This window comes from Maylandia zebra, linkage group LG23, assembly GCF_041146795.1.
Source record: "Maylandia zebra isolate NMK-2024a linkage group LG23, Mzebra_GT3a, whole genome shotgun sequence".
Classification (NCBI taxonomy): Eukaryota; Metazoa; Chordata; class Actinopteri; order Cichliformes; family Cichlidae; genus Maylandia; species Maylandia zebra.
The window spans coordinates 48,335,676-48,348,054 of record NC_135188.1 but is presented as its reverse complement, the minus strand read 5'-3'; the positions used below and the strand labels follow the sequence as shown (position 1 = coordinate 48,348,054).

Genomic DNA, 12,379 nt, shown 5'->3' with positions numbered 1-12,379 from the left:
TTATTGTGGTAACGAGCACGGTAACTAGTTATTATGCCAAAACCAGGAACGCGTTACTCGTTACTGGGATTTAGATAGGCTCGTTACTCGTTACTTCGTGTGGTGGCATCGTGGAGCTTCCACAGATTCAGTAACATTAGCAAGTGATGGAGGCAGCAGGTGGATGAAGGAAAAGGGACGCAGGAGGAGAGACCCGAAGCGGCCGCCGGTCCAAGTGTGAACTGAACTTCAGGTAAGAAGTTATGACCTGCAGTCTCTCTGGGTCAGATATGAACCAAGTTTAGGTGGAGTTTATTTTCGTTGTGCTGACTTTTTCGTACTGCGTGCTAGCTAGCATGACGGAGTTTCTATACAGCTGGGTGTGTATGTGTTAGTCCCCATAGGGAAATAGTTCCTCTGCATTTAACCCATTCACCCAGTGAAGCAGTGGGCAGCCACCAATGCAGCGCCCGGGGAGCAGTGTGTAGGGACGGTACCTTGCTCAGGGGTACTTGTACAGAGTGAGAGGCTCCTTGAACCAAAACAGCTACCACAGCATTCATGCAGCACCGTGCAGGACCCTCTGGTATGAGGCTAGTTAGTCAGGGGTTCATCCTACAGCACGATGACCCAAAACATCAGTCCAAGCTGTGCCAGAACTACCTCAGGAAAAAGAACAAGATGGTGAACTTGAAAACATGGAGTGTCCAGCACAGCCTCCAGACTGAAACCCCATCGAGCTGGTTTCAACTGGACAGAAGAGCAAAGCAACCTACAAGGTCCACATTTATGGGAACTTCTGCAACAGATATGGGACAATATTTGATTTCTATTGTAGAAAGAAGCCACGGCTGTGTTCAGCTGTTATATCTGTCAAAGGGGGCTCCTGATGAGTCAAAGGTTAGAATACATTCTGGTCTATAAACGGATTCCATGAATTCTGCTTTCTTATTTGTACTATGCTTTCCTTTCAGAGTTCAATGAGACATTAAACTGAATAATTTTCAATAAAAACTGGAAAAATTGAGGTGTTCTAAAACTTTTGATTGGTATATGTAAAATTACCCTCTGGCCCCTGCAGGCAGTCTTTAACCTTCAAGCTGAGGTCCTCTACCAGAGGTGTGGGAGTTTGAGCTTCCTGCGCAGTATCTTAGCTGTTCCTACGACTGCGCTCTTCTGGACAGAGATATCTGATGTTCTTCTATCTCCTCCTTTGGCCAGGTTATTATCCCTGCATGGGATCTGATCGCAGGCAGGGCATAGGTGTTAACTGCCTGGATCTTGTTCTTCCCATTCAGCTGAGTTGTCCAGACTTGCCTGACTGCCTGGAGCTATTTAGTGGCTGCAGCTTTCCTGGCCACCTCTTCATTATTCCTATTTGCCTGTGGGTGAGATGGCCCTGTTCAGTGAGCCTTTGTGCTCTATGGATGTGGGAAGATCAACCAGGATAGAATTATTTTTCATTACAAGATTAAAGTTAGCCAACAAATTTGTTTTGAACCTTACGTCTAAGAGGAGCCAAACAGTGCCGGCCAAAGCTCTGTCACAGCACGACTAACTGAAGAGGGGGAGCTATGAGTCAAGTCTGATCCCTCCAAATAATCACTATCCTATTTACCAGTACGACACCTGTACAGCCCACAAGAAACTCAGCCTACAAAAACTCTGATCACTGCATCTACACTATGTGGACATGGAAACCCTGCAGCTGCTGGCACACAGATGTCAGTGCCACAGTAGGTTTGGAGCTCTGCAGTTGGCAACATTTACGCACTGTGCACCTTAACACGTGCACAAATCAGTGACCTAATTCTGTAACGTTACTTGGTCTGCCACTGTGTAAATGGACTGATTCTTATATAGCACTTTTCTACTCTCCTGGAGTACTTCAAAGCGCTCTATACAACGTGACTCATTCACACATGCACTTCTTCTCAAGTGCAAACTAATAAACACAGTCTGATAGATGCATCGAAGGGCAACTTGGGGTTACCACCTGAGCCACAGCCACCCCCCAACTCAGGCTGTCTGAGTTTCTTTGATTCTTTAACTCTCCCAATATGCAGTGAAACCATTTACTGTTGATCGTGGGATATTTAGGTGTGCAAATTCATAACCTGACTAGTTGCAATAATGGCATCTCATTACACTCCCGCATTCAAACATTTGGGAAATACTGACCCATTCAAACGAATGTCCGTAAAGGGAGGAGGCGTGGCTAAGTGCCTGATTTTATACAACTGTGGCATTAGGACTGAAAACATCTGAATTCAAAGACTAAGATCTCTGACCCATGTGGCATACCTTGCCATTGTGCAAAAAGCTAGTAAAATAACATTCACTTAATATTCTGAGGATTCACTAAGTTAAACAACCTCCACACATTTAACTTGTTTGTGTTTTAAAGTATCTTGAATTTTATCTAACACGAGGAATAGTAACGTTTCTGCATATGCAGAAAGTGTGCGTGCGGATAGTTTTGTTCACTGTTGCCTGTGCACATGTACATCTCTTTCTTGAAGCAGTGCTTTGTGGCCAGGTGGACCATCTTGTAGCTTGCAGTGAAGATAATAAACCATCAGCACTTGACTACACCACTATTGATCTGCCTCAAAACCCAGCTATTAAGCATCGTCATGAACAGTCAATTCACATCCCTGCAGGTTTCTGCAGCCCCCACTGTGCAAAGCTCTTAAAAACACTCCCCTCTTGTCTGTGCTATCTGATGCATTAAAGAATTTTTATTCTCTTCAAAGACTGTTTCATTGTCAGCCTCCTACACAAAGGGTGGAGAACACAGCGCACCATCCTCCTGCAGGCTGTCTACTAAACACCTAAGGAACTGAGAGGCATCAAATGCATGCTGATACGATCCAGTTATGGCAAAGCCCTTTGAACTAATACTGCGTCACTGGCATTAGGACATAAAGTACCACAATATATAATACAGAGTATGAACATGAATAGAAAGCATATTGGCAAGGTCCAAACAAATGAACATCTTTAACTAAATGAATGCAAAGCTGAAGCAGGACATGGCTCTGCAACCTTCAGTTCATCTTTGAATGCTTATAACAAACTAATAATTTCACATAGAAGAAATCTGATTATCCAAAAGATAATAATAGATCTCTGCATCTAATGTGATGTATAAACTGTTTTTACAAAGCACCGCTCAGATGGTTGGTGTTAGGTATTTTAGTACCATGGGAGCATTTACTGGATATTGTTTTATAGTGACATTATGCAGGAAAACTCTGTCATTCAATAAGGCCCCTTTGTTTTAGTTATTTTTCTCTTTGACCCAAGAATTGATGTGTGAGAATCACAGGCTGGTACAAGGTTGAAATACCACAGAGATCACTCCCTCAGCTACATTAGTTTCTTAATCTTTTAGGAGACGCCTGTTGAAGGCCAAATGGTTTGTTTCAGAATTCACTAATGAAAGAACTCTTTATTTCGTGCCTTGAAAATATGTCGCTGAGATAATCACAATTGTAGCTGAACTGATAAACTATACAAAGGATGCTTCTTCACCCAAGGGCAGGAAGACGCTCCCTTATCTTGGTCTGTACTGGTTTAAACTGAGAATCTGCTGACTCATGAATTTTTCCCTCTATATAAACTGTTGTACTTGTGAATAAAGTTGAGTCAATTTGGGAAGACAACCTGAAGCAGTCTCTGTTTTCTTGTTCTCCCAAGCTGCTCCCGAGAATATATTTGACTGTGTTACAGACTAAGGTACATTCTCTGCTGATAGACGTCCACGCCTCAGAGGAAGTCGATCCACGGATTAGGCCCTGGAAACCGTTTCCTTCAGTTTGTAAATGTTTTTCTGTTCAAGCATCTGACTTGTAATAGGTCTGGAAAGAAAACTACATATGCAAAAAAATGTAAGCACAATACTACCCTACTTATTTATCATAACACATGATCACATGGCTTTGGGGGCTCGAGGCAAAGCTCTCCATTTACCTGACTACTTCTTGTTCCGGACCTCACCTCATGCCACTGTCACCAGGCAGAGATCAGGAGAGTTTGTAAGACTCACACTGATCCACAGTGTCCCTTTGTTGACACTACTCGCTAGCTATTTGAATACCAGTTAAACAATCCATGTTGAACGGTGCAGAGAATTCATCTGTTTGATGGCAGAGACCTCAGGATGGACCAAAGACACAGAGGGCTGTGACAGAAAATGTGAAATACATCATTTACACCTTCATTTCATAAAAGACGCCGAGCATAGAAAATTTTACTTTAAATACTCCCAATTTCATTTGGAATTTTATAGCCGTACAAAGTCAACAAGAATATCAGATATGATACCAAGCAAGCTTTAAGCAAACCAAGGAAGAAGCAAAATTAAAAAGAAAAATCATCATGAAACATGAAAACAACAAGAATACAATGAAAAAGAAGCTCCCAAACTGAATGTCTGAAAGAGGAAAGCATGAGAACAAATACAAAGATGTGAATAGGATACAGGGATGCTCTGCCAGCCTCCCTTGGGTTTTTTATTAGCTGGCTTGGTCCAGAGATTGTGTCAGGGTTTAGAGAAATCTAGTATTTCCCCAGTTAAATGTGATTCATTACAACATGAAAGAGTCACACAAGCAGAATGTGGTGTCAGAAAAATAACACAATCAGCATAATATGGGCGATTATCCAGATTTTGGCTCTAGTGTCTAAACACACCATTTTACAGAGAAGCTAGTGAGCGATGAAGAATTTCAGCAGCAGCTGTAACCATGTGAAACACTGCATATCGGCAGAAGGCTCACGTGTGTTTCATTTACGAATAAATTCTTTACAAATCCTACCATGTGGATTCATGGATTTTTCTTTCACATTCTGTCTCTCACAGTTGAAGTGTACCTCTGGTGCAAATTACTGACCTCTGTCATCATTTTAGGTGGGGGAACTTGCACAATCGGTGGCTGACTAAATACTTTTTTGCCCCACTGTATGTTTGCTGGGAGCAGTTCTGGTTGTACAGTCTGACAGCTGCAGGGAGGAAGGACCTGCAGAAACGCTCCTTCATGCATCGAGGATGCAGCAGTCTGTCACTGAAGCAGCTCTGCAGTTCAGCAGCATTTACATGCATGGGGTGGGAGACTCTGTCCATCAGAGAAGTTATTTTGGCCAGAGTCCTTCTGTCTCCCACCACCTGCACTGGGTCCAGGGTGCATCCCAGAACAGAGCTGGGCTTCCTGATGAGTTTATCCAACCTCTTCGTCTCAGCTGCTGATAAACTGCTGCTCCAACATACCACACTGTAAAAAATGACAGATGCCACCACAGAGTCATAGAAGGTCTTTAAAAGCGCTCCCTGGACTCCAAATGACCTCAGCCGCCTCAGCAGGTGGAGTCTGCTCTGACCCTTCCTGTAAAGAGCATCAGTGTTGTGGCTCCAGTCCAGTTTATTATTCAGGTGAACACCCAGGTACCTATAAGAGTCCACTATCTCAATGTCCACTCCCTGGATGTTCACCGCTGTCAGTGTGGTGGGTCTGCGTCTCCGGAAGTCCACCACCAACTCCTTGGTTTTCCCGGCGTTTATCAGCAGGTGGTTCTGCTGACACCAGTCTACAAAGTCCAGAGTCCACCGTCTGTACTCGGAGTCGTCCTCACCTGTGATGAGGCGACTATGGCAGAGTCGTCAGAGAACTTCTGTAGGTGGCAGCGTGGGGAGTTGATGGAGAAGTCTGCAGTGTAGAGGGTGAAGAGGAACGGTGCCAGCACAGTTCCCTGTGGGGAGGGAGAGGTGATGAGCTGTATGCCTCCTTGGTGTTGGCATACAATAAGTCCAATGTTTTATTGTCTCTGGTGTAGCAGGTAACATACTGGGTGAAGGTGGGGAGAGTGGAGGACAGGGAGATGTGATTAAATTATGTGTATAATGATGTTCTCATTTGGGCTGCAGGTACCTGTGATAACATTACACATCAACTATTTTTTTGATCAATGCATAACCAATATATATCAAAAAATAAACTGTTTTTTCACACATTTTCTGTATATGAATTTTACTTAAATCTTTCGTTTAAGAGGATGACGTGAATACATGAGAAAGAGATGGCATGTCATGAGAAATGTACCACTACACACCAAAGACAAGAAGGCAATCACTTAAACATCAACCAACATGCTCTGGTTGGACATATATGTATGCATTTGCATGTATGTATTTCTCTTTGTCAGTTTAACAGTTTCTGTTGTGCCCGTCACTGCTCCCTGTCTGTTTTCTTACCTGCTTCTTCCTGACCTTGTACTTTCTCCTCACGTTCCCTCTTTCCTCGCTCCCTTTGGACTGACAATCATACACAAATAGATTGTATGCAATGAGATGAAAAATTACATTAATATGAAAAAAATTCTGTTAAGATCACTAACAAAAAGTCCTCTCAGTGTACTTTCAACCAAAAGGCAAATAACCAAACCACATGAACATCTAATAAAAGATATAAACATTGATACACTGATCCAACATTATTCTTGATTGACGGATCATTTGATCTTACACTTTTACCTGATGTGGCTCCTTTTTTTGAAAAAACGTCCTTATATCCATTATGAACCTGGCTGTCTCTCTGTACACAAACACACACGCACACAACAGTTATAAGGTTAATGGGCATTCAGTCAGTTAGCATCCATTTCAAACAGGACAGTGGTAACAACAGCAGGCTGCGGACAATCTAAAGTTTTAGATTTTAAATAGGCTGTATACATTTCAATGGGAGCAACAGGACGGGTCAAATGTCGCTGAATTTACTACAGAGTAGGACGGATTGTAGGGCAGCAAACATCGTCGGAAAACACGTTTCCAACACTGCAGGTTACCTGGTGTAATGCTTTTCAGCTAAAAAGAAACATGGTCTGACTCCTACCTAACTGTAGAAAGAGTAACTGAAGGTTAAATGCAGCTAACATGCCCTGTTTTAAGCCAGGCACTTACACCTCTGCACCGCTGCGTCTCAGCCACCATCGCTCTGGCAGCCAGAGCGCTAGAGTCAGAGTAGGGGAGAGCTGGAACAAACCATTTTGGGAGGGGGGGTTATCTATACTTTTGTTGTTAAAATATTACGCCTCAAACAAGTACAGTACTGTATGCTTTTTATATTTTTAGTAGTGTGTCACACAAACAGCAAATATTCTCAAAAAAGTAAGAAATCTTTGGGGGTGCTTTGATTAATTTCGCACAATTACACTGTGCTATCAAGTTGCTTGACCATTACACAACTTAAATTTAGTCCCAACTTATCACATATGATTAGGTGGTGTATTTGTGAATCAATACAAGTTTGTGACATGTTCTTTTAAACGACTCAACCTAATAAATTAACAAGACACTGTGCTACATGGAGAAATATAGAAACCAGGTAACCAGGTACTGCTCAACAGTAGCCGGGGGTGGAGCTTAGCAAATGCGTCAGATGCGTTCTGTTCAAATGAATGTTGTCATAGCATTTATGGAAAAAACACATTTTGAAAAATGCTGGCAGAGCTGGTACATGCACTTTGGATTACAGAGGAGAAAAAGAGAGGAGAGGAAAGAAAAAGAGATTATTTTTTAAGGTAAGGACCGCTCGACAAGTGACATTTGCTAAAGTGGAATTATTAAGGGGACATGCAGTGTCCACGTTTATGTTAAACTTTTCTAAACACAGTGTGGAGGGACCTGTACATGTGTTGGTCTTCTAATGCTGGGCAGACACTGTGCGATTTTTTCAGCTCCTGCTCAAACTGTACGGTTGACTCGCAGGGGTCATAGGTCACGATGCAGGGTCTCACACTATACCGCCCGATGCTCTGATGCGACCTGAGTGCTCACACTGTGCCTCCATAAAATGAAGGTTATAACAGAAATTCTGTCGCTCGCTCTCTCTGTCTTTCACTCACACAGACACACCACCACCATCAACTTTGCTAAATTGCTAATGAAAAACATTGATCAGCTGTGATTGAGCAGCAGTGTAGATCCAACTATTTTCACGGTTGTTGTGGTCGTGATCATTTTGTGAGGCCACATCGAAAAGGCTCGGATGAGCTTTCCAAAGTTCTACAAGTTGTTCCTCCATCGCTTGTGTCCAGATCACACGCTGCACTGCTGTGCTGCTCCGTCTTTTTCGCTGACATTTGTGTTTGCGCGTGCGCAGTGTGACAAACTGCGGTGACACCCTCACGACGGTCGCGAGGGTCGCTCACGACCAAGCGATTGATGATCGGGAGCTGGTCGTGAGGGGTTAATCGCGTCTCGTTACCCCACGTATACTATACGATGCATGACGCACGATGAAGGCCAAAATCGGGCCGATCGCCAAAACGGTCGCACGACTCAAAAATCGGCTCAAAATGGGCCAAAAATCGCACAGTGTAAGCCCAGCATAAGGCAGCGGTCCCCAACCTTTTTTGCGCCACGGACCGGTTTATGCCCGACAATATTTTCACGGACTGGCTGTTCTAAGGCAGGGGTCCCCAACCCCCGGGCCTCGGACCGGTAGCGGTCCGTGAGTCGTTTGGTACCGGGCCGCGAGAGTTGAGGCTCAGGTGTGAAATGTCTGGTTTTCAGGGTTTTTATCGGTTTTAAGCGTTATTTTGTTATCGTTTTTATTGTTAACTCGGTTTTCCTGGGTCTTTTCACATGTGTTATGAATAAATCTTCTTTTTTTCGATACTGATACTAGTTTTATTTTGTTGTATTTATCTGAGACACTGGTCCGTGAAAATATTGTCGGGCATAAACCGGTCCGTGGTGCAAAAAAGGTTGGAGACCGCTGTTCAAAGGTACCTTCTTGCTGCATAAATGCTTTAAAGAGTAGAATTTGATATTCGCTGCATGCATGTACATGGGTGCTCACATTTTGTAATTTCTTTAGTGTGATATAACCAAGCAAGTACTATCTTACAGCCTGTTCTTAGACAAATCATGTTTGTGTTCATTTACCTGCCTACCGCTAGACTCTGAGTAACTGCTAAAATCTAAGAGGAATGAAAATGTTTGTATCTTAGGATCTGTTATCTTTTGTTTGGCTACAGAAACTATGTGTGTGTGTGTGTGTGTGTGTGTGTGTGTGTGTGTGTGTGTGTGTGTGTGTGTGCTTCTCTTTCCTAAAAAAAAAAGTGAGATTTGTGCCATAAATCAGGTCGATTATTTTAATTAGAATGTGTTTTGTTCAAATGAATGTAAAGTGGAAATGTTAAGGGGACATGCAGTGTCCACGTTAATGTTGAACTTTTCTAAACTCAGTGTGGAGGGGACCGGAGTGTTTTTGTGGCGTGGGTGTGGTGTGATCCTGTGCGCGTGCAGGAGTAGCTCGGAGTGACATAATCTGGTGCGCGTGCGAGAGGTGGCCCGGATTGAGTGGTGGCTGGGTGTGGCCCCCTCTCGTGCGCGTGTAGGAGGGGCTTGGAAGGGTGTAATCTTGTTGCGAGTGCAAGAGTTTGTCCAGTGTGACACTCTCTTGCGCACGTGCAGGAGTGTGAGGTTCAACGCTGGAACGTTGAGCCTCCTCCCCCCCACTTCCGGACCAGGTTATGGATCGTTCCTCAGTGGGTTTGTGAGAGGTGGCCCAGATTGAGTGGTGGCTGGTTGTGGCGTAATCTTGTGCATGTGCAAGAGGTGTGTAGGAGTAGCTCAGAGTGTGAGGTTCATCTGTAGAACGTTGAACCTCCTGAATCCCTCCTCCCGGACCAGGTTATGGACCTTTCCTAAGTGCACGTGTGAGAGGTGGCCCGGATTGAGTGGTGGCTGGGTGTGGCCCCCTCTCGCACACGTGCAGGAGGAGCTCGGAGTGGTGTAATCTGGTGCGCATGCAAGAGGTGGCCCGGATTGAGTGGTGGCTGGGTGTGGCCAACTCTCGTGTGCGTGCAGGAGGAGGTTGGAGTGTTCAATGTTCCAGCGTTGAACCTCCTGAATACCCCCTCCCGACCAGGTTATGGACCTTTCCTCAGTGCACGTGCGAGAGATGCCCCAGATTGAGTGGTGGCTGGGTGTGGCCAACTCTCGTGTGCGTGCAGGAGGAGCTCCGAGTGGTGTAATCTGGTGCGTGTTTGAGAGGTGGACTGGATTGCGTGGTTGCGTGGGCGTTGCGCACTCTTGCAGGAAGGGCACAGAGTGGGTAATCTTGTGCAGGAGTAGCTCAGAGTGACATAATCTGGTGCGCGTGCGAGAGGTGGCCCGGATTGAGTGGTGGCTGGGTGTGGCCCCCTCTCGTGCGCGTGTAGGAGGGGCTTGGAAGGGTGTAATCTTGTTGCGAGTGCAAGAGTTTGTCCAGTGTGATACTCTCTTGCGCACGTGCAGGAGTGTGAGGTTCAACGCTGGAACGTTGAGCCTCCTCCCCCCCACTTCCGGACCAGGTTATGGATTGTTCCTCAGTGGGTTTGTGAGATGAGCCCAGATTGAGTGGTGGCTGGTTGTGGCGCCATCTTGCAGGACGAGCTCCGAGTGGCGTAATCTTGTGCATGTGCAAGAGGTGTGCAGGAGTAGCTCAGAGTGTGAGGTTCATCTGTAGAACGTTGAACCTCCTGAATCCCTCCTCCCGGACCAGGTTATGGACCTTTCCTAAGTGCACGTGTGAGAGGTGGCCCGGATTGAGTGGTGGCTGGGTGTGGCCCCCTCTCGCACACGTGCAGGAGGAGCTCGGAGTGGTGTAATCTGGTGCGCATGCGAGAGGTGGCCCGGATTGAGTGGTGGCTGGGTGTGGCCAACTCTTGTGTGCGTGCAGGAGGAGGTTGGAGTGTTCAATGTTCCAGCGTTGAACCTCCTGAATACCCCCTCCCGACCAGGTTATGGACCTTTCCTCAGTGCACGTGCGAGAGATGCCCCAGATTGAGTGGTGGCTGGGTGTGGCCAACTCTCGTGTGTGTGCAGGAGGAGCTCCGAGTGGTGTAATCTGGTGCGTGTTTGAGAGGTGGACTGGATTGCGTGGTTGCGTGGGCGTTGCGCACTCTTGCAGGAAGGGCACAGAGTGGGTAATCTTGTGCAGGAGTAGCTCAGAGTGACATAATCTGGTGCGCGTGCGAGAGGTGGCCCGGATTGAGTGGTGGCTGGGTGTGGCCCCCTCTCGTGCGCGTGTAGGAGGGGCTTGGAAGGGTGTAATCTTGTTGCGAGTGCAAGAGGTTGTCCAGTGTGATACTCTCTTGCGCACGTGCAGGAGTGTGAGGTTCAACGCTGGAACGTTGAGCCTCCTCCCCCCCACTTCCGGACCAGGTTATGGATTTTTCCTTAGTGGGTTTGTGAGATGAGCCCAGATTGAGTGGTGGCTGGTTGTGGCGCCATCTTGCAGGACGAGCTCCGAGTGGCGTAATCTTGTGCATGTGCAAGAGGTGTGCAGGAGTAGCTCAGAGTGTGAGGTTCATCTGTAGAACGTTGAACCTCCTGAATCCCTCCTCCCGGACCAGGTTATGGACCTTTCCTAAGTGCATGTGTGAGAGGTGGCCCGGATTGAGTGGTGGCTGGGTGTGGCCCCCTCTCGCACACGTGCAGGAGGAGCTCGGAGTGGTGTAATCTGGTGCGCGTGCGAGAGGTGGCCCGGATTGAGTGGTGGCTGGGTGTGGCCAACTCTTGTGTGCGTGCAGGAGGAGGTTGGAGTGTTCAATGTTCCAGCGTTGAACCTCCTGAATACCCCCTCCCGACCAGGTTATGGACCTTTCCTCAGTGCACGTGCGAGAGATGCCCCAGATTGAGTAGTGGCTGGGTGTGGCCAACTCTCGTGTGCGTGCAGGAGGAGCTCCGAGTGGTGTAATCTGGTGCGTGTTTGAGAGGTGGACTGGATTGTGTGGTGGCGTGGGCGTTGCGCACTCTTGCAGGAAGGGCTCAGAGCGGGTAATCTTGTGCGCCCAGATTTTATGTGGGAGCAGCGCCCTTTCGCACATTAGCGAGAGGGCGCTGCTCCCACGCGTTTTTCCTGTCCCTGCAGGAGCAACAGGAACTGAAGGAGGAGCAGGAGCGGCTGGAGATGCGACAGGAGTAGCAGGACCTGCCGGACGAGCATGAGCAGCATTCTTCACCTGATGGAAGAGACAGGAGCAGCAGCCATCATTAATAAATGCAACATCATATCAAAATAATAAAATCAATCAGTGTCATTCATAAAGTTGAAGTTGTGTCACTTCAGTCTTCAGCACTTCCTCAAAACATGAAGAAATCCTTTCTCCTTACAAATATCTCTGCCTCACATGATTCTTTGATTAAAACTCATTGTTTAAGTTTATTGGTAAATATTGACACTGATACACACTGTGAATGTGTATGCCAGTGTTGGTGGTCATCTCAAGTTCACTGTACAGATAAATATATATATACGTATACATAAATATATGTAAATACGTATAAAGTATGCATTTTTAATGTGCCGTGCTCAGTTATGTTGCAGCGCTGACTCTACAATGTGGA

The 12,379-nt window shown here is 46.1% G+C and overlaps 2 long non-coding RNA genes across 3 annotated transcripts; one reads left to right on the top strand and one right to left on the bottom strand.

Moving 5' to 3' along the window:
* Positions 1–4,939: 4,939 nt before the first annotated feature.
* On the bottom strand, positions 4,940–6,711 carry LOC143415164 (uncharacterized). Of its 2 annotated transcripts, none has more exons than XR_013095793.1 (3): positions 6,512–6,711; positions 6,233–6,292; positions 4,940–5,825 (listed from the first exon to the last, which is right to left on the bottom strand). It is a non-coding gene; the product is annotated as an uncharacterized LOC143415164 (long non-coding RNA). The 2 variants fall into 2 exon arrangements; XR_013095792.1 differs by having other exon boundaries at positions 4,940–5,730.
* A 563-nt stretch (positions 6,712–7,274) lies between these two features.
* Positions 7,275–12,080, top strand: LOC112430339 (uncharacterized). The gene is made up of 2 exons (XR_003022006.2): positions 7,275–7,560; positions 11,904–12,080. It is a non-coding gene; the product is annotated as an uncharacterized LOC112430339 (long non-coding RNA).
* The last annotated feature ends 299 nt before the right edge of the window (positions 12,081–12,379 follow it).